Here is a 22,867-nt window from a genome sequence, read left to right on the forward strand (position 1 = left end):
TAACTACCGTCTGCACAAAACTTGTGCAGAATGGCTCTCTTAAAAAAGAAATGCTTTTTTGAGTACACGCTAAATCATACAAACTACAGCTACTGACACTGCTGATGGTATTTTGTATATTTTAGGTGTTTGAGGACCACCGCACTTGTTAAAGCCAGAAATTTTCCTTCCACTCCAACTATCTACATTGTAGGTATGCACATTGATAAGAACGTCACACTCTGAGTGGTTCCTTGGATAAATTTTTATTATTAGACGAATCCGTTCATCACATTTATTAAATACCGCATATTGCCTGGCAGCTCACAAAGCTAATTGTTAAGAGCTGGTAATCACTGCAGAGCTACTTTGGAGAGAGTTAAGCTGATAAATACGCACACTGACATTATCAGTTGAAAACGAGCTTCTTGTTACTGAACAATGGGTTTCAGAGATTCACAGTGCCAGCAATTACTTTGAATATACTGTCAATGTATGGCATAAAGTCGAGATCATACCGAATTTTTAAAATGCGGTACAGATTCATCCTTTGACGTGGCCCTTTCCACATAACTCGAGCACTTGCTCTGGACTGGTTTCTTCTAGCTTCCTCTGCAGTGAGCTGTTTTTCCATGAGGATTTGAGGTCTGATCCTTTTTATGTATTTTTCTTTGCAGAGTTCACCGATTAGGAAGCCTTTATTTACCCTTACACTGTCAACATTGGGAATACACTTGTCAATAATTCCTCACTGCTTTGTGATGTATGCGTCAGATGCTTTTTCTCCATATGCTGAACTTACATAGATAATTAAGCAGCCTGGTGTCTCACTCACCAGGATTTTGCAGTGTACGTGCGCTTATAGTGGTTGTATGTGAGGAGCCTTGACACTAGATGTTTTGAGCGCTCAATTTCTATTTCAGTGCAGTCAAGCACCATCTTCATGCCTTTGTATTCTTAGAAATACATTGTGAGACAATTGACAACTGCGGTTTTCGTTGGCCAGAAAATTGCATGCTCGAGAATGCTTGCTAAATTGAATCCTTAAAGATGTTCGACACAGCTGTACGGTGGACACTAAACAACACCATCAACAGAGAAAATGTTAAATCATGATAGAGCTTCATGTATGTGAGGAGCACCGCATCATCATCACTCAAGGATAAGCTTCGCGTTCCTTAACAAAACCACATTTCTCTGTGAAGTTCTGTTATATTGTAGAACAACTCGAAAGACCCTATGACTGTGAGGACAAGAAAACAATACTCATCGGGCACTTTTGCAATTGTGATGAGCTGTTCTCTGGCAAAAAGGTCGTTTCTAGTGACGACTTGAATTCCAATTTCTTTAGACAGCTTCTCAGCCTCAGTATTAATCTCTGAAAAAAAGAAAAGACAAATTGAGCGTAACAATAACATAAATTACAGCAGTCACAAGTATTAATTTGTACTATTACAAACAGCAGTAAAAGTGCTGCACTGTGTGCTGGATACCTTCTGAAATTGAAATGCAATCGCCTGGACTTTCAGCTGGAGCTTCTGTAGGTCGGAAATCTAAAATGAAATGAAACCAACTACAAAGAGCAAAGTACTATACACCACAGTATATGACGTGGGAGCCGAAATGCAACATAAATGTGGCACATCAAATTTAGTATTACATAACAGATAAACATAGCATTGCAGTCTACTTCGGCCAGTGGTGCATCAAGTTCTAACATCGCGCAGCTCGAGCTTTCCTCTGCGCCTTTTTGGTATTTTTCCCAGCATCAGTGCAAATGGAAGATGTCTGTGACAAATGGTAATACCGTATGGGAATGCCTCTTTCCCTTGAAATGGAAATCAAGCTTTTCTGGACATTTTACAAATAAATAATATTACGCCCTCTTCCGACCGCGATTGAGGCCGATCGGGATCGAAATTGCCGATTACGATTGACTCCCTTCGGCAGCTTGCGCGAGGAGCCAATCGCGATCGATAATTTTGATTTCGATCAGGCTGAATCGCGGTAGAAAGTGCCCAATGTGGCACACGTTTAAGGTAGCTGCGGAATTTCTTTAATACGTACACAGTAATGACTCGCTGCAACAGTGAATTAAACCGAGGGAGCGCTCGTGCGGGTACAAGAGCGTGATCAACATTGCTTCTGCATAATAAAACACGATAGCAGCTCTGTCGTGAGTCAATGTGTTACCCTGCTCGCTCCTACACCGAGCAAAGCCGGTGCGGACGACAGCACATATCGCATATTCTGGCTACCACAGATCGTTTTCGATTATTTATGGCATCTACGTATATGTGTAAACTACTTGCTTGTACTAACCGCACAGAGAATCAATATTGATACATTTTGTGCTAACTGCACAGAGAATCAATATCGATACACTTACGCCGTCTTATCGCCGCTCGCACAAGCGGCCGCTTCGCATCGTGTGGACGTACAGACAGGTTGACGGACGGAACAACTTTCGGTACTTGTAACCTGACAAAAAAGTGACGGACACGTTAACTGAGTGCAAAGAAGCGAAAGGTACACCCGAAATGGCCTTACCTAGCGTCTTGTAAACGGGATATGCAAAATCCTCTTCTCTGAAGTGCTTGCTGCAGACGACAGCGTGTTTTGACGGCAGCTTGCCCATTCTAAGCTTTATTAACCAAACATTAAGCTTCGTCGACTTTGGATAGTAGTGAAAACTTACACCACATTCCTTGCGAGATTTACATAGTGGAACAGAGCAGCAAGTCACCATCACATCGCACAAAAGCGAGCGCGGACAGTGCAAATCAAGGAGATTGTCGGCGGCGTAACAGGCAAGTTTGTCAAACAGGTTGAAGAGCTCAAAAAACTGAGTGCCCTTCCACTCTGCGAAGAAGCATGACTAGCGAAGCTACAGTGTGTATGTGGGCCCCTTAATGGTGAACTGCACCTCTGCCGCGGGTCGGCCCGGCATTGCACTATGATCAGGATCGGCCCACGTATGGGGACTGCTTAACGCCTGCTCCACTTCCGCCGCGGGTCGGGCCGGTATTACAAGATCTTCGGGATCGGTCCACGTATGGAGAGTGCTTAACACCTGCTTCACCTCCACCGCGGGTGGGCCCGGCATTGGACTATCTTCGGGATCGGCCCACGTATGGGCAGTGCTTAACGCCTGCTTCACCTCCGCAGCGGGCCGGGCCGGTATTGCACTAGCTTCGAGATCGGCCCACGTATATATGGAGTGCTTAACGCCTACTTCACCTCCGCAGCGGGTGGGCCCGACATTGGACAATATTTGGGATCGGCCCACGTATAGGGAGTGGTTAACGCCTGCGTCACCTCCGCCGCGGGTCGGCCCAGTATAGCACTATGTCCAGGATCGGCCAACGTATGAGGAGTGTTTTGCTTACGACACAAAATTTCCTTGGACGGTAGAGGTATACAGGTTCGCTCTAAAATGAGCTAAATAAGGAGCGTGATGCACGGAGGGTAGTCGAAGAAAGACTTCAAGGAGCCGAGCAAAAGCTGAACAGGCCCGCCATTGTGAACGAGAATGGTTGTGACAATGGAACGCAGTCCCCCGACGTGACAGGACAGGGAGTATCAGCAAAGCACGTGGTATGAGTGCAACGTTGGGAGGAGGCAGCTGGAAAGAGCGGCACCTACCTTGAGGCCGCCACACACAAAAGGCAGGAGCGCAGTGGTCAGCGCCCCTTGTCGAGTCCGAATCACGGGGAAAGGGAAAAAGGGAAGCAGTGAGAGGTAGGAGAGAGTGAAATGGTGAGTATCGCCGGCGAATCAAACCTGGCTAGGTGCTCAGAAGCAATTGTGGAGAGGGTGAAAGGCGATAAAAGAGTGGCGGTAGGGACATTTCCACGGCGGGCGCTGGGTTCTGTCATAGAGCGAGCAAAACTAAAGCTCGCGGAAAATGACCACGTGCTCAACATTGTCATAGTAACAGGTGGGCTAAATCACGTCCTAAATTGGAAAGGGACAGGACTAGCCCAGCGCTTGGCAAAGGGAGTGGACGACTTGGGCGAATTATCCCCTCAAGTGCAGATTGTGGTGTGCACGGTGCCGGAGGTGCCTGTACGTGACACTCACGTACTAAGTGCCGTAGTGGATGCTAATGAGGCGATATGGAAATGAGTCGAGAGAAAGGTTTCGAGGTTGTCGAAGTAAATAAGGCGGTGAGAAGGTGTGGTGGTTTTGAACGAGACGGGATCCACTTGAATTACAGGCTTGCACGAGAAGTCGACTGGCGATTTGCTGGTCGCGCTGTTGCTTTTACAAGGGGCCCATGGGCGCTCAGGAGGCCAGAGTAGTTAGTAATGAAGAAAGTCCCCTAAGGAAACCTCACCCGCCGTGGTTGCTCAGTGGCTATGGTGTTGGGCTGCTGAGCACGAGGTCGCGGGATCGAATCCCGGCCACGGCGGCCGCATTTCGATGGGGGCGAAATGCGAAAACACCCGTGTGCTTAGATTTAGGTGCACGTTAAAGAACCCCAGGTGGTCGAAATTTCCGGAGTCCTCCACTACGGCGTGCCTCATAATCAGAAAGTGGTTTTGGCACGTAAAACCCCAAATATTATTAAGGAAACCTCAAAATAGCATCTCCGCCAAACCAGAAAAAGTAAGAAAACAAGAAGGAGCCCCATGCAATGGGCTACATAGACATGCAGGGTGGCAGAAGAAAGGAAAAGGGGGTAGAGATTGAGGAGCAGTTAAATAGAGAACAAATAGGGGCGTATGCAGTTACAGAAACGCACCTTAGAGACTCCGAAGGGCCGCCAGTGAATGAGAATTATGTTTAGGAAGGGTGCAACAGAACTAAGTCGGAAAGAAAAGCAGGGGGAGTCGGAATGCTCATCCATCAAGAAGCCAAATGAAAAAGAGTAAATTCAAAATGTCAAGAGCATCTTTGGTTATCAGGTACAATGAGTGCGAAAAAAAACAGCTGGGCGATACATATTTGTGGCCCCGAAATAATTACACACTGAATAATAAAGATCTAGTGGAATGCATAAGTGCTGATATCAAAGGTTTCTGAAATCATGCCGAAATTATCCAATTCGGTGACATGAATGCCCACATAAAGGATTTAGATGGCTATACTGACAACAAAGGGAAGTCAATGCTAGAGCTCTGTGAGCAACATAACCTCGTTATCGTGAATACAGGGCGTAAGCGTGAAGGGCAGATCATGTGGGAAGTGGGAAACCGGCAATCGACCATTGATTACTGTTTGATGACAGAAGGAATTCATGATAAGTTGCGAGAACAGGTCATTGAGGAGGAAAGGTATAGCAGCACAGGAAGTGACCATAAACTCATTCTTTTGAATATGGGATATGAAGTTGGGAAAGAGAGCAAGGAGTGCAAAATGGACAGTCCAAATTTGAACGCTGAACAAATAACAAATATAGTCACTAGAGTCGAGGAAGAACTTTGCAAATGACCAAGTAAACAGTGAGAATATACTGAGCTTGTAAGTGTAATAACGACAGAAATACGGAAAGAGGAACAGCATGTTCGTTGGAAAGGAAAAAATAAACCGAAAAGCTGGTGGAACAGGGAGATACCAGAAGCGATCGCCGAACGACAGAAAGCCTGCCGAGAGCACAGGCAGGCAAAGAAGGCGCAGTTGCCGCAGGATGAAATAGCCAGTAATTGGGAAATATACCGGCAGCAAGAGTCTGGGGTCTAATTACTGGTTCAAGCAAACATAAAAGGTGCAAGTGAACGTTGGTTGTCAGAAATACGTGTGAAAAAGAAAGCCGTACCTAGAATATTTTGGAACCACATAAAATTATTAGGCAGGAAGTGTTCGACCGCTGGGCACAAGTCTTCACACTCTAATAAAACATGCTCCATCGTTTCCTTAGCTTTACCGCAGCAAGCACATGCTTCTTCTTCCTTCTTATATCTCGCCTTATAGGTGCGTGTTCTAAGGCATCCTGATCTCGCTTCGAAAAGTAATGAGCTTCGCTTTGAGTTATCATAAATTGTTTCTTTCCTGATTTCGTTTTTCCTCTTAAGTAGTTACTCATGGCAGGTTTCTTTTCCACTGCCGCGACCCATGAGATTATTTCAGCCTCTCTGACTTTCCGCTTGGCTTTCTTTGTTGCTGTGTTGCTCACCCTACAGGCCACATACTTGCTGGTAAGCTTCCCATTTCTTTTCCTCCACTGTGAATCAATGTCTTTCTGTACAAATACCTCAACACTTTACCAGCCCCTTTACTTTCTTCCATATTCCTCAGTCGTTTTTTATAGACGATTTTACTGTGAGCTTCCCCCACTTCAAAACTTGTCCAGCCCATATCACCCTGCACAACATCATTTGTAGTCTTCCCGTGGACGCCCAATGCGAAGGCGTCCCACAGACCTTTGGTTCCCATCGAGTCCTGCTTGTACCCCTGATTTCAAGAAAACAACCGCGTTTCCAAAGTAAGTCCTGGAACCATTACACCTTTCCACATACCTCGGAGCACCTCGTACCTATTGTATCCCCATACCACTCTGTGCTTCGTTATGGCTGCCATTTCTCTTCCCCTTCACTGTTATTGTTTTTTCCTGTGTTTCCATTTATCTATTTCCTTCGTTTATTCATATATCAAGGTATTTATATTCTTTTACCCGACGTATTTCATAGCCCTGTATTGCCACTGTCACTGTTTTCACTGAATACCATAACATCTGATTTTCTAACACGGAATTTCAGACCCAACTTATCGCCTTCCTGTCCACAGATATTAGCCAGACGTTGTTGTTAGCTAGCAACACAATGTTGTCCGCATAAAGTAAACCTGGAAGCTGCTGCTCTACTACTCTACCCGCATGTTTGTATGAGAGATTCAACCCGATATTACTTACTTCTAGCGCCCTTCCCCTCCTCACCATGTACACCATAATCAGCAGTGGGGATAAAGGGCACCCTTGCCTCAGCCTCTCGTTGACATCAACTTTCTCCTCGATCCTCATCCCTTCCCATTCAACGCAAACGGTATTTTCTAGGTAAATCTCTCCCAAAAGCTGTAGATAATCGTCACCTAAGCCCTCACCTTCCAGAATATCCCAAAAAATGTTGCGGTCTACGTTGTCATACGCTCCTGTAATGTCTAAAAAGGCCAAATGCAACGGTCTGCTTTCTACTCTCGATATTTGAATACACTGAGTAAGAACAAATAAGTTATCATCTAAACGCCTACCTAGTCTGAAGCCATTCTGAAGTTCTCCCAAAATGCCCTTATTCTCTGCCCATGCTTACAACTTTAATTTGCTTGCCTGCTAGCCTGTATATTACCGATGTAATGGTTAACGGACTATACGAGTGAATTCTTTCTCCCCCTTGCCTTTATAAATTAAATTCATTCTACTTTGTCGCCAATTGTCTGGTATTCGTCTATTTTTTAAAGCTTTTCCACTGCTTTCACCAGAGCTTCCTTACTTTTTGGTCCTAGTTCATTTATCAGCCTAACGGGAACCTCGTCTAGCCCTGTGGCTGTGCGCTTAGGAATTTTCTCTTCCGCTTTCTTCCAGTTTAAATTTGTCAGCACGTACCAGCTGCTTTTCCACTTAGGTCTCTTTCATGCTCTTTTTTTTTCTTCAAATACAACCTCGTCATTGCCTTGGAAAGATTCGGCTGTTATTTTTAGGATGTAATATAATGCCGCTTCCCCTTCCAGTTTGTTTCCATCTCCGCCTAGGATGTGTTGTATGGTTGTTGACTTCCTGCCTAATATTTTTATGTGATTCAAAAATATTCTAAATGCGGCCTTCTTTTTCCCACGCATTTCTGACAACCAACGTTCACTTTCATCTTTTACCTTTGCTTGAACCAGTATTAGAACCCAGACTCTTTCTCCCGGTATATTTCCCATTTACTGGCTACTTCAACTTGCGGAAACTGCGCCTCCTTTGTCTGCCTGTGCCCTCGGGATGTTTTCTGTTATTCGGCGATCGCTTCTTGTATCTCCCTGTTCCACCAGGTTTTCGGTTTTTGTTTTTCTTTCCGACGAACATGTTGTTTCTCTTTCCGTATTTCTATCGTTATTACAATTAAAAGCTTACTATAATCCCACTCTTGGCCATTTGCAAATTTGTTCCTCAACTCTAGTGACTATATTTGTTATTTGTTCAGTGGTCAAATTTGGACTGTCCATTTTGCGCAGCTTGCTCTCTTTCCCAACTACATATCCCATTTTCAAAATGATGTGTTTATGTTCATTCCCTATGCTGCTATGCCCTTCCTCATCAATAACCATTTCTCTCAACTTATCATGAATTCCTTCTGTCATCAGACAGTAATCAATGGTCGATTGCCGGTATAGCCATCAAAATCCTGCATGTGGGCATTCATGTCACCTAATAGGATAATTACGGTATCATTCCCGAAATCTTTGATATCAGCACTTATGCATTCCACTAACTCTTTATTCTTCTCTGTGCAATTATTTCCGGTTCACAAATTTGTAACGCCCAGCCAATTCTTTTTCCACTCATTGTGCCTGATAAGCAAAGATGCTGTTGACATTTTGAATTTACTCTTTTCCCTAATGGATCCCTGATGGATGAGCATTCTGTCTCCCCCTGCCTTTCTTTTCGATTTAGTTCTGTTGCATCCTTCTCAAACATAATTCTCATTCACTGGCGGCTCTTCCGAGTCGCTAAAGTGCGTTTCTGTAACCGCATACACCCCTATTTGTTCTCCATTTAACTGCTCCTCAATGTCTGCCCACTTTTCCTTTCTTCTGCCACCCTGCATGTTTATGTAGCCTATTGCATGGCGAGCTCTCTTTCTTGCGCTCCTCCTTTTTGCTGTTATTGACGGAGATGCTATTCTGAGGTTCCCTTAGGGGACTTTCTCCCTTACTATCTAATCTGGCCTCCTGAGCGCCCATGGGCCCCTTGTAAAAGCAACAGCGCGACCAGCAAATCGCCAGCCGACTTCTCGTGCAAGCATATTATTTATTTATTTATTTATTTATTTATTTATTTATTTATTTATTTATTTATTTATTTATACATACTGCAGCCTCGGTGAGGCTATTGCAGGAGTGGGTAGTGAAAAAAAAGGAAACCAAGAAAACGAGATACAGGCACAAAAAAATATGAATATCAAGTATATGTAATTGCTTTCAAAAATTCTTGCATAGGTAAAGAGCGGATGCTTCCAGGCAGTGAATTCCAGAGTTCAATGGCCAGTGGAAAGAAGCTGTGCTTGAACATCTCCGTTCGGCAAAAGAAAGGGATAAGGTTGAGATTATGAGAACTCCTAGTGATAGAAGGTGGACTAAAGTTCGAATAATTATGTAGTGTGTCAAGGCGCTCAGAATGAAGCAGCGTGTGTAAAAATTTCCTGCATTCTAAGCGGCGGCGAGATGAAAGAACTGTAAGACCTGTAGCTGTATAATGGGAAGAAGGGGAAAAATCTCGGCTATAGTTGCGAAAAATGAAGCGCACTGATTTCTTTTGGGCTGATTCTAACTTTTTAATATCGGATTTCTTATGAGGATTCCATATGATGCAGCCATAATCAAGAATGGGGCGGATAAGTGTTTTACACGTCATCAGTTTGGTATCCTTTGGAGCCTTACGCAATGAACGATGGAGGTAACCGAGACGTCTAAAATCTTTGTTACATATGATGTCAATGTGTTTCGACCATGACATGTCATGGGAGAAATGAAGACCAAGGTATTTAAATTCGGTTACTCTTTTTAAATCTTGACCAAGGAAAGTGTACGTGAAAAGTGATGGAGATGGCCGTCTGGAGAAGGACATGGAAACAGTTTTAGAGAAATTAATGTTCTTTTGCCATTCCTTGCACCACCTACAAAATTTTGCAAAGGAGTCATTAAGTAAATCATGATCCATTAGTGTGTTAATACTATGATAGAGGACGCAATCATCAGCGTAAAGACGAATACTAACGGACACGCAATGCGGCAAGTCATTAATATATAATAAGAAAAGAAGCGGGCCTAAAACGGAACCTTGTGGGACGCTGGATGAAACACTGACAGGAGAGGAAATAGAGCCGTTAAATTGCACAGACTGAGAACGCTGGGTTAGGAAGCTATGTATCCAACCAACCAGAGAAGGGTTATTTAGAATGGAGTTAAGCTTGTAGAGGAGTTGTGGGTGTGGGACGGTGTCGAAAGCTTTGGATAAGTCAACAAAAATGACGTCAATCTGTCCGCCTAAATCTAATTACTGACAAATATCGTGCGTGAATTCGATTAGTTGGGTAGTGGTGCTATATCCGCGACGGAAACCATGTTGGTAATTGCATAGGATATTGTGGCTTTCAAGAAATTCCGTGATGTGTTTAAAAATTATATGTTCGAGTAACTTGCATGAGTGGGCAGTTAATGAGATGGGTCTGTAGTTCTGCAGAAGTTGAGCGTTACCGGATTTGTATATCGGAATGACCGTAGCAAGCTTCCAGGATTGGGGAACAGTGGAGGTGGGTAATGATTTACGGAAGATAACGGAGAGGTATCTGCTTGTCCAACGGGAGTAGCGAACAAGGAAAGAATTGGGTATGTCATCTGGGCCGCAGCTCTTTTTAGTGATTGAAGTGGATCCCGTCTCGTTCAAAACCACCACACCTTCTCACCGCCTTATTTACTTCGACAACCTCGAAACCTTTCTCTCGGCTCATTTTCCATATCGCCTCATTAGCATCCACTACGGCACTTTGTACGTGAGTGTCACGTACAGGCACCTCCGGCACCGTGCACACCACAATCTGCACTTGAGGGGATAATTCGCCCAAGTCGCCCACCCCCTTTGCCAAGCGCTGGGCTAGTCCTGTCCCTTTACAATTTAGGACGTGATTTAGCCCACCTGTTACTATGACAAGTTTGAGCACGTGGTCATTTTCCGCGAGCTTTGGTTTTGCTCGCTCTGTGACAGAACCCAGCGCCCGCCGTGGAAATGTCCCTACCGCCACACTTTTATCGCCTTTCACCCTCTCCACAATTGCTTCTGAGCACCTAGCCAGGTTTGAGTCGCCGGCGATAATCACGATTTCACTCTCTCCTACCTCTCCCTACTTCCCTTTGTCCCTTTCCGCGTCATTCGGACTCGACAAGGAGCACTGACCCCTGCGCTCCTGCTTTCTTTGCGTGGCTCCCTGAAGGCAGGTGCCGCTCTTTCCAGCTACCTCCTCCCAACGTTGCACGCATACCACGTGCTTTGCTGACACTCCCTCTCCTCTCACGTCGGGGGACTTCTTTCCACTGTCACGACCATTCTCGTTCACAATGGCGACCCTGTTCAGTTTTTCCTCGCTGCTTGAACTCTTTCGTCCACTACTTCCGTGCATCACGCTACCTATTTAGCTCTTCAACATGTTTGACAAGCTCTTCATGGAAAGCCTCCATCTTCGTCAGCCTAGCATCGACATCACAGTGTGTGCCGATTGACTCGATTCCCTGTCCATTCTCATCCGTCTCCTCATCTGCCTTGAGGGATCCGCCGCACAATGCACGCTTTCTCGGCTTTCTTGTCATGTATTGCACGGCTTTTTCTAATGCTAACACTAGTACTATAACACTACAATAAAGCAGAGCACGTGCCTTTTAGCAAAAACCGATACGCACAGGATCTAAATCCTTGAAATGCCGCAAAGTAATTCTCACCAATGTTTTAAAAGCAATCAATGTCGCACAGACATAAGGTATGACACGTTCTCGCACGTGTTCAACCACGCGGCCACGCTCTCACTTTCCTACCAAAGAAATATTCCCGACACAAAGCACACACAATAAAACCCCTAATAGCTGTTAGTCTTGCCACTTGCAAGCTACTGTTTAATGGCTATAAAGGCTTAACGTCGCACGCGGTTGCATTTGTTGAAGCACGTGGCGCGAAAGGGCGCTCTGACTATCCTGCAGAACAAAATGTACACGAATCGCACCCGCGAACACGAAAAATGAGAGACAAAAAAATGAAAACTACCCCATTATTATTGAAACGCAAAAGAAATCAGCAAACCAAAAATAAAAGCAAGCTCAAAGTGTGCACAAAAAACATGATTTCGTCGCCGCCACTCAACCCTTAAAAGCACGTCCAATCGCCACAAAATCTCACGCCAGGAAGAAGCTGCTGCAGCGCCTCTAGCGGGAGCACGGGCAGGCGACAGCGGCTGCGTCAGTGGATAGCATTGGAAGCATAGGCCAGTGAGCCCTCTACCATGCCATCTAGTACACTGTACTTTGGAGCCTTTGCGCCGCACGGCCTATTTTTCAAACCAGCACTTGGCGCTGTGCTGACATATGTGAGTTTCAAAGACGTTTTCTGGCGCTTCTAGTCGCGCGGCGTGTATATTTTTTCGGCGGGCTCCTCTCTCTATGGTGGCTGTTTGCGCAAGCAGCAACACGTCGTTCTGTTCAGAGGGCATACTGCACCACAACGCTTCCAAAGTGCATCGTGGTGTGGCATCAGAAACTCCGACACCGAACGCAGTAGTTTCCACTGCGAAACGACATGTTGTCAGTGTCGTTGAATCCTTGTTCGCCTCGCCATCGATACACGATCGTAATCTCGTGCAGATCTTCAAAAAAAAAAAAACATGGAAAAGAAGAAACGAGGTAATCCTAAACGGGACGCCTTGCTTTCAACACTAAGCGCAAACGCGAAGCACAGTGGAAGGTCGTGTTCCTGCAGAGCCCAGCAGCAAGAAAAGAGAAGTGAGAATTTCTTGACTCGAAGCTTAAAGTTTAACGATCCGCAGGTTCGGAACTGCCGGCAATTTATTACTCTGCATCGGTAAGAACGTCACATGCAGAAGCCGGTATAAAAGCACTGGTGTCAGTCTCACCTGTCAGCTTTCCATTCTTTTGCCTCACGTCGCGATGGCCCCAGCCCATTTAATTAGCAGAACTGCATAAGCTTCAAAAACTTGTCACACGCGACTAAACAGCGGCCGGGCCCGCCCGCAACACAGCGTCCACCGAAGGCGCCCTCCACTGAGAGAAATGTAATGAGCAGTGGTATCCAGTCACGGCACTGCCTAAGATCAAAGAAAATGGTCAGCGAAAATCACAACAAAATAAAAATATAAATGCAGGGTCGTAAATTTTGCGCTGGTGTGCAAATCCATCATGAGCAAATTCTCGTTTCAGAGGAGGTATACTGCATCTTTACTACTTATAATAGGTTGAGTTGGTAAATATGCTTATGAGTGACCTTTAAGTGCTGGCGTTGCCCTGGGGCATGTGTAGAGGTGGATGTAAACAGGCCTACTGACAGAGTTCACAAAGCTCGCAACATATAAAGGATTGTGCTTTCTAAAAGGACATAACCCAGTTAACACTGTGCAGAAAAAGCGGTGGTGCAGTTAAGGACCAAATACGACAGTTACGACGCATCGAAAAACAGCACGTTTACTCTGAAGAGCTGCATGCGCGATAAACGCCCGATTCATTGCGTAGAAGTAATTTAATTGCATATGTTCCAGAAATGCCGGGGACTAAATGAGCATTCACATGCTCGTATCTCTTGCTCCACAACAAAATATTACTACTAGTGTGCTAAGTTTTCGTTCGAAGTCAATATTGCGTAATATGGCAAATCAGTTCTTCGGAAGCCCGGAAAATGGAGGAAGGTTCATGAAACAAAAAAAGCGTAGGGAAATCTGTCCTGAAAAGGAGAATTTTCCGCAGCTTCGTGCTACAGTCGCGTAGATGACACTTTTCCATTTCATCTAGATGGCTTAGGCTGAGTGTACGAACCTTAAGTAGGGCAGATGTTTGGGCCATGCTTTGGGCTAGTTGGTTACTGAAAACCAAATGCCATTATGTTGTGCCCGATTGTTCAAAATAAGACATTATTAACAGGCCCGACCCAAATGCCAACAGCGGTTTTTGCTACAGGCACCGAAGCCTAGGCACAAGCAACCGTCACAAGTATCACGAGTACTTCTCATTGCCACCAATGCCGTAGCGTCCCGTTCTCGCTTTTGTTATCTGCATACTCGTGTGCAGTCCACGCTTGTGCGAGCGGCGTTTATCAGTGAGTAAAGCATTCATACTTATGGGGTCTGCAATTTGTGTGTAGCACACCCTCGACGATATTTGTTTCCATTCTTGTTGATATGAAGACACTGAAATGAAAAAGAGGAATTTCAATTTTAGGAAATAAGAAGGTGTGAAGTGCGTGTCAAGCCTCTGATATCTTCATACTGAAGTCCTCCGCCTGATCACGGGCGACGACCAACAACCATCACGATGCACCGATGAGCGTCGCTCACCCAAACGTATACATATAACTATAATAACGCACATATGCGTATATACGCGTATAAGCGCTTGCGCGTGATATGTATTCCCACGCCGCTAAATTCCGGCACCACCGTATATGAACACATCTTATTTCATCAAATAAGCGCCTTCTCGCACAAGCTGGTACTGTGACCGAATCAGTTGAAAAAAGTTACGACGAGGCACGGTCGCGTTCTTGTTGCCGGACACTACCAGCAGCGTATCCTTCGGCAGTTGCATCGGCGGGTTCAACTTGAGCGGAAGTTCTTCGTGGGAGGAATACGTTAAGCGTATCGAGTCATGCTACGCAGCGAACAAGCTTAAGGAAGTCGCCAGAAACAGGAGAGCGTTGTTAAGCTGCAGTGGGGAAGCAACCGTCGACAAGCCTCATCGACCGCCGAACTTGGAGTAGTGTTGCAAGTCAGCGCCTATGTGCCGTGAAGAAACACGCCAATCCGAAGCCATCAGAGGTGTAGTCGAAGTAGGTCTTCTCGAATAGAGGCCAGCGAGATTCAGAACCTGTGGCCAGCTACGTGACTGCTTTACGGAAGTTGGCCAAAATCTGCGGTTTCGAGAAACGCAGCTGCCTCTTGAGGAAATGCTGCACGACCGACTGGTCGTTGAAATCGCTGACGGCGCGGTTCAGCAACAGCTGTTGGAAAAAGAATGCTTGAAGTTCAAGCAGAAATCAGCACAAACGGGGGAAGCAACTGAGAGGGAGAAACAAGTGATGAGCAAGCCCCAGCAAGAAGTTCTAGAAATGACGGCAAAAGTGAAAAGACGACCAAGGAAAGACGCAAGTGTAGCGAAAAGCGCCAGAGCTTTATTCTGAGAGGCTTGATTTTCGTCGCTTGGGGATGTACTGGATTCTGAGGTTTTACGTGCCAAAACCACGATCTGATTACGAGGCCCGCCGTAGTGGGGGACTCGGGTATAATTCTGACAACAAGGGGATCTTTACCGTTCCCCCAATGCACTGGACACGGGCGTTCTTGCATTTCAGCCCCATCGAAAGGCGGCCGCCGCAGCCCCGATGTGATCTCGCGACCTCGTGCTTAGCAGCGCAACGCTACAGCCACTAAGCCACCGCGTCGGGTTCTCGGCGCGTGGGGTTACAAGGAATACAAGAGCGCAGTATGTTTCTGTTCCAGGACAGCGCATCTACATACATAACCAAGGGGTAGCGAACAGAGAAAAAGCGAGAAAGCGCAGCACGACAAAGACGAGGCATCACACGTGTGGTTGCACCCAGAGCATATGCTGGCGTACTCCCAACTAGCACATGACGTAACCGCGGTGCTAGAGATCGGCTTCCCATGAACTTTAACCCTGGGTCAGGTGCTATTACCACGAAGTGGCTAAAACTAACTTCTCATGTGTCGTCTTATTCACTCGCACTAACATTCCAACAGTCGGCACTGTTTCAATTAGTAATGATTGCAAATACGCACATGTAATGCAACTATCATAGAATTCCACTTACTCCAGTGTGCAGAAAATTTATAGAACGCATTATCTTCACACACATTATGGATCACCTAAACGTGCATAACTTATTATTAAATAGCCAACATGAGTTGAAATAACTCTATGACGTATTAATTCGAAGTTGTTATACCGATATATGTGAATCAACACACAAATATTTTCCTACTTTTCTCCTCGTGCAATTTTTATCGATTTCTCGAAGGCAAAGTCCTTCGCTCGCGTCGCCCACAAACGATTAATGCAGAGAATTCATTCATTTAATGAGGTTCTAACATGAATTCTTGAACTGAAAAACTTCTGTCATATTTTATCAGCGCTTATTAGTTTTGCCACCACTAATTGACAATCGCGCATATAACATTTCTTTTCTTTTTGTTAAACCATGATTGCCACAAGCATCGGCTTTAGAACCGTTGTTGTACTAATACTGACGCTATATGTATACTATTCATCTCTTCACCGGTGGTTGTGTCCATTAACGTCGCCTAGAATCTTCATATTATATAGACATTTCGCATTCCAACTCAAACAGAACTATTACCTGTTTACCTGTGGGATACAGCAAATCCAAGTCACCGTTAACATACTAAAATTATACTGTTTCTGGCCACCTAGTGCACACCAGCAAACACACTGTAAAGAATACACCAGATGATCAAGAGACAAATAAAAAGAAATCAGCCACCACCTTAACTCCAGATCTAAGCTGGCGTCTTCGTGATTACGTCACTAACAAAGTAGCACAAAAAATGTAGATTTCCTCCAACCAAGCTGGTTTACGACCAAGTTTTATAACAAAGCTTCTCGCGCGTACCACTTAAAAAATTGAATATGTTGCTTTACATGCCAACACTATCATCTGACTATGAGACACGCCGTAGTGGAAGTAGGGAATAATTTTGGCTACCTAGGGTTGCTTAACACGCACCTAATTACACCTCCATCGAAATCCCTCCAACGAGGTAGCTATCGAACCCGCGACCACAAGCTCAGCAGCGCACGCAACTTTAAGGGGACAGGGTAGGTCCTATTCTTGCCATGCATTTTAGGCTACGTTCGTGACCCTTTTTCTCATGATCTGCTGGGGTTAGAACATTAACCTTGGTGGCATTGCAATCAGCAAAGTTAGGTAGTGTTACTGAACCAGGATTATTCTTTTTTAAATATTAGTTTTTTTGTTTTCTTTTTTTACTGGACCACCAAATTTTAGAGCCGAAATCTGCAGTAAATAGCCTGTAAACAAAAATCCCCTACAAGAAGAATTATAACCCTTGTTCAGTAGACTGTCTGTAATGTTTGCTCAATATCTGGAAAATATTATCTCCCTAGCTCTTGTAGTTTCTGAAAAAAAGGGTCAAATGCAGCAAAATTTGGTGTTTTGAGATAATTGGCTTTGAAGTGGAAGAAAGAGCTTTATTGCAATATTGGACTCTATAAACAAATTCTGGCGCATTTTTTCAATAGCCACCAGCCTGGTAGTCCACTCCATCGTCAACACTTCTTTTCTGTGCTAGCTGCCTTGTTTTCCGGGCCTCCTTAGTTACCAGTCGTGTAGCCCTCTCAGCAAAGTACAGTCGCCGCCGATCAGCTTCGCGCAACCACTGGACTGTGAATCGTCCTGGAGAAACTCCGAATGACCTCAAAATGTCGGCTCGAGCAATGCTGCAGTCATTAAAAGTTAGCACAGCATCCATTGTCTCTATTTTCAGTGTCTTGAGGCCAAGAAAGACATTCTTCGGAGCGCGCTCCCATAAAACGTTGTTGAGCGCCTTATTCGCGTTCTAAGTTTTTCCATGCACACTTCTGGAGAAGCTCAGGCTTTGAGAGCTGCTGAAACATCGGCGTTCCACTTCAAGCGTTCCACCAAGCGCGAAAGCTTCGATGCAGACGCGCACGTGGTGGCCGCGGCGCCCACTCCTGGATTGCGTTGCGGAGAATTTGCGTCATTGAAAATCGACTTATGCCGGTTTCCATGGAAGAGACGCTCTTTAAAGCACTTCTTTGGCTTCGTCATTGCATTACCGCTAAATAATCAGCACCAAAGTATGAACAAATTCGATTGTCCGTGAAAACACGCTGAAGCACGAGCAAAACGCCGTGCGTTGCAAGTAATCCAGCTGCGTCTTAGGATTCGTTTTGCATAGTGAAATATGCTAGCTAGGTTTTCACTGTTGCCAGTTGAGTGGCAGCCATTCCGCTAAACGTGAAAAAAATAGGCGGTGAAAATTTTTCAGTTTAGGAGAGGCACAGATCCCGAGCATGTGTCAAAGGGGGCGTGGCTGGATGCTGCCTAGGTTTCGAAAAACCTTGATTTTGAGGTAAATATTTCGCGTGCGCGCAAATGAAACACTGGGGCATGTTAAGGAAAGAATAGAGATTTTAAATTACACAAAAAACATAAAATCGATTTTTTTCGGAAACTTTACCTACCATGTTCCCTTAAAGGTTCAGTTTTAGAATACAAACCAGTAATATTGAACCGTTCTCATGCTGATCTAATAAAGCCAGTAGAATCTCTACAAAATGACGCTTCTAGCTTCCCTTCGCCTTTTTATTCGCCTCTCCAACGAGTCGGCGCACTTAAAGCGTTCTCTCGCCATAGCAGATTTAAATAAACGAAGCCCGTTTCTTTTTTTTTTCTCCGCTCGTCGCACCTTTATTTGCATAAACTGTAAAACTCAAAAGTCCGCCCTCCCATTTTATGAATGTATAGTACAGAACATGCTAACAGGGGATATTGCGATAATAACATATTCTCTTTCCACAATCTAAGATTCTGATTTTATTTCATTTCAGAGTACAGCGAAAGCGTTTCTCAGCACTGCATCTTAGTGCGGGCACTATTTTTTTGTTTAATTGGTTCCTGAATGCAGGGCTCGCCTTTGTTTCTCTGAAAATATCGCATGTCTATTTCGGTCGCGTTTTATCTCTGCGTTTGCTTACTTTTAATTTCGTTACTTTTTTTTTCACTTTGTCACAATGTAGTTTTTGTTTGTTTGCTTGCGTGATTGCTTGTTTGCATGTGTTTGTTTGTTGTGTTTATCTCATGTACAGTGAGCGGATTCTGAGGGACACCTTATAGCCGGGTTAACTTTGACCACTTGCTGGCGCTCTAACGTGAACCCGAGCACCCGAGCGTTCTTTCTTTCTTCTTTTTTTTTTTTTTGCCTTCCGGCCTCATCGGCAGGCACTCGCCTGCGGCCGTGAACAGAACCTGGAACCTCGTGCTCAGCAGCTCAACGCCAGAGCCATTGGGCCACCGAGCTCGATCGAACTGATGGACGTGTTTGTACAGTCACAGCTTCTACGCGAATGTCTATCATATACCCGTCACGCGATAGTTTCATTCACTTTGTTATGCTATATTCACGCTTTTCTGTCAAACGAATTTTCCTTTTTCTCCTTTCTTCTTTCGCTTTGTCTCTCTTCGTATTATCGCATTCACACCCCCCCCCCCCAAAGCATAACCTTCTACTACTTCAGACTTATTTTATCTTAAACATGTTTAAGGATTCTGATATGCCCACTGAAATATTCAGATGAATAGTCCATCTATTGCTTTATTGTTGTCGTCGTCTATGCTTACAATGTATCATGCTTTTTTCTTTGTTCTTCGTTAACATGGAGTCCTTGTACCTCGTATGCCCTCGCCTGTACTGAATAGGCCTACAGTATGGAATAAATAAATAACAATAACTTCCTCGGTCTTTTAATAGTTCAGTATGTTTGTATTTATTTATTTATTTATTTATTTATTTATTCATTCATTTATTCAAAAATACCCACAACGGCCCTCATTACGAGGGTATTACATGGGAGGAAGGGGGGGGGGCGATCACAGGCACTGGTCTTAGATTATACATGATATCGATTTATTTACGAAACGATTTATTTTACGAAAAAGTAAAATAAACCATGATAAGCAAGACAGAGGCCTAAAATACCTTGCAATCGTGCATCTTGCGAGTTACACACAGTTTCTATTGATACGCGACCTCACTGGCTAAACCGCATTATGAACAACGCCTATTTCTTAACCGCCCAAAGCAATTAATAGCGTACTAATTCACAAACCAAGGGCGCTATAACGTAAGACTATTCCAAACTTTTCTATTCCATTTCTGCGATCAGCCCTCCGCTATTAGTCAAGAACTCCTTTAGACCACCCCCACTTCACCTGTCTGTCACGCGACGTCACAAAAACCGCGATATGTCCCCATCTCATATGACGTGTACACACTGATTATGCATGAATTGAGGGAACAAAAGAAAAATAGTTATTTCTGATTCGACGTCTTTTCGCCGTTAGCCCTCTGCAATTGGTCAAAAGATTTCGGGCTGCACCCACTTCACCTGTCTGTTGCGCGACGTCACAAAACCGCAAAAACTTCCCGCGTCAAAGTGACGTGTACGCGTGAAAGATGCATTATTATGCCGAACAAAACTGAATTTTCTTTTGAATAGCCGCAGGCTACCTCGTTCCGAAAAGAATAAACGATGGCTGCCGCCGATCACTCCGGCACTCGCTACTCGCACCTGCCGGAGAGCATGGGTTTATTTGCGTACAATAAACCTTTTTACGTGGCCCTGTAACGTTTTCGAGCGCTTCCGGCACGTTTACGACCTCGCTCTGCCAACTCTTCTTTGACGAGGATCCGTCTTAGCTGCAATCTTAAGCTTCCGTTGCATGCTGCCGCGATTTTCGACGAGCCACCGCAAGCTAGTAAGGGAAAGTGGACCAATCGCAGACGCCGGTACCACCCTCTTCATCGGGTTATAGATTTTCAGTGCACTGGCTCGGCCCCATCGAATCCCTCTCCAATTGAGCATGCTCTTTGCCTTTTGTCAGCCAATTAGATAAGACAAGCCGCTCAGTGTAGGCAATGTTATTCGTTCTTAAAGCAAACAAAAGTAACCTCCTATAAGCGAGGAGAGTATTTGATTGGTCTTTTCAGACAACCCTGCGGGTAACCGCCCGGTGCTTGCGTCGGCGCTTACGCGAATTTGACGTCAGGAGATTGGAATAAAAACATATTGGAATAGTTTTACGTTATACGGCCCCAAAGTTACAAGAAAGCACGCAAAAGCTTCAATTTTTTTTCTATTTTGTTTGAAACCAGAGTTAAGCAAGATTGTGGTCTTGTCATACACTAAAAAGCTGTCCTATCTTATGACATATGCAGCGGAATCTCGTTGATACGAATCTGCATAATATGTTTTTTTGGGATAATACGTTTCTTGTTCTTTTTGCGGCCAGCGTACCATAGGAACATTGTATTTTCATACGGTTATTGCGATCGCGTTTTCACTTGAAATTGGATAATACGACCGACGAAGTGGGCTGTTACTGGTATCATTAAAGCTCGTAGCTTCATATTCCAGTGCTCTAGCTTAAATAACATTCCAACCGCCCACGAACAACGTGTCAAGTCCTAGGCACACTGGAGGGAAAACGCACGCGGCGTGCAGCCGGAGATACTGAGGCACCGCCGTCGGTACACCGACTGGCGGTGCGCCGCTGCTCAGACGAATGAGGGAACGGCAGCTTCTCTTTCTTTAACTTCCAGGATTTCCTTACGGACATTTAAAATAAGGTTCAGCGCAAACTGAAGGGCTATTTCAACGTTGCTAAATAAAAGTGCGTTGACTGCGGTTCATGTGGCGTCGAGTGATGCTGCTTCGCATAACGTGTTATGCGGAGCAGTATCGCTTGAGTCCACACGGACCTTTGCTGTTGAGTTTGTTGCCGATTACGCCTATTTTCATATTTTTTTAAGCTTGTTTTGGTTAATACGATTTTACGATGATACGTTTTATTTTCCCACTCCCGTGAAGATGGTATCAACGAGACTCAGTATTCGTGGGTACGAAAATTCAGCGCAAAACACAAGGAACAAAGAAGGGAGTGTACGACACAAGAACATCTTTGTCCATTGTGTTCTGCGCTGAATTTTCGTAACCGTGAATCCAATATTCTAACAAATCCAATTAGTGGTTTTCATTCGCGACGTATAGTACGTCTGCCAGATTGGAAAGATGCCTCAACCAAAGGCTGAAAGAGCGCACAAATATTCTCGTTCGCTCTTGAATAACCCTGGAAATCTGGTTAACCACTGGAAAAGATGTTTGCACAGCGCTGTTCGAAAAGAGGACACTCTTGATTAATTCTGCCGTAAAACCATACAGAAATCTCTTGTAACTTTTTTGCACGCTTTCTGGGAAGTTCAGTGCATGCGTTGACATACCCTTCATTGCGTTTAGCGAGAATGAATTTTCCCATTCATTAAAACTATTCATTAAACTTTATTTTTAACTGAGCGTATGTCCTGTACACGCCATTTCTTCCCGCCCTTATTGCACTCAACGGCAAAACAACTGGCCGAACAGTTCTAAATCGGTTGCCCCGAAGTGAAGTTGCGCGCCATTTAGGACCTGAACGAACACCGGAAGATTGACGGTTAGAAGCTATGGCCTCACTTATCACTATTTAATGCAAGAGAATCATTTGGCTCATTGTGCGACCCCTTCGTCATCAGAAAGCCATGGCAGAAAAACGCCACACAAGTTAAGTCATCTTCATCTAACTAGAAAAATCGCTGGAGTGAGGAAACGCGGCAGCAGGAGCGAGCAAATTTACCTCTCGCTTCAACGCGAACTAAGCGGCGAGAACACAACGCACGCGAAGCTATCGGCCCTCGGTGCGCCTAGACGCCTACACTGTCCCCATCGCAGATCGCTTTCAAGATGGCGCCCGCGCTGCCGCGCCATACGCAGCAGCCGCCGGAGAGAGAGAGAGAGAGAGAGAGAGAGTGCGTGCGTGCGTTTGTGTTTCATTGAGTTACTAAATTGTAACACATAAATGAAAAAATAGCCCCAGAGGACAAGGCTTTAAAGGGATGTCCTATGAAATAGTACAGAAAATAACATCATTAAGCACCACGGATAATACAGAATAACGTAGCCTGTTGTACACTGGAATAAAAGATATGAACAAGAAATATTACAGAATAGCACTAACTTTTTAGTATAGAAAGTAACGTAGCACAACTAAGAACCTAGTGTACATATACTTCGCGTGAAGAGAAAAAAAAATACAATAAGTTGTTACATGTGAAAAAAATGATAATCTATATTTAAAAAATAGACTGCT

General features: G+C 44.7%; 1 pseudogene; it reads right to left on the reverse strand.

The window, feature by feature from the left end:
* Nucleotides 1-427: 427 nt before the first annotated feature.
* LOC142566198 (uncharacterized) lies at nt 428-11,291 on the reverse strand (annotated as a pseudogene).
* Nucleotides 11,292-22,867: the final 11,576 nt, after the last annotated feature.

Source organism: Dermacentor variabilis, unplaced genomic scaffold (assembly GCF_050947875.1).
Source record: "Dermacentor variabilis isolate Ectoservices unplaced genomic scaffold, ASM5094787v1 scaffold_12, whole genome shotgun sequence".
Taxonomy (NCBI): domain Eukaryota; kingdom Metazoa; phylum Arthropoda; class Arachnida; order Ixodida; family Ixodidae; genus Dermacentor; species Dermacentor variabilis.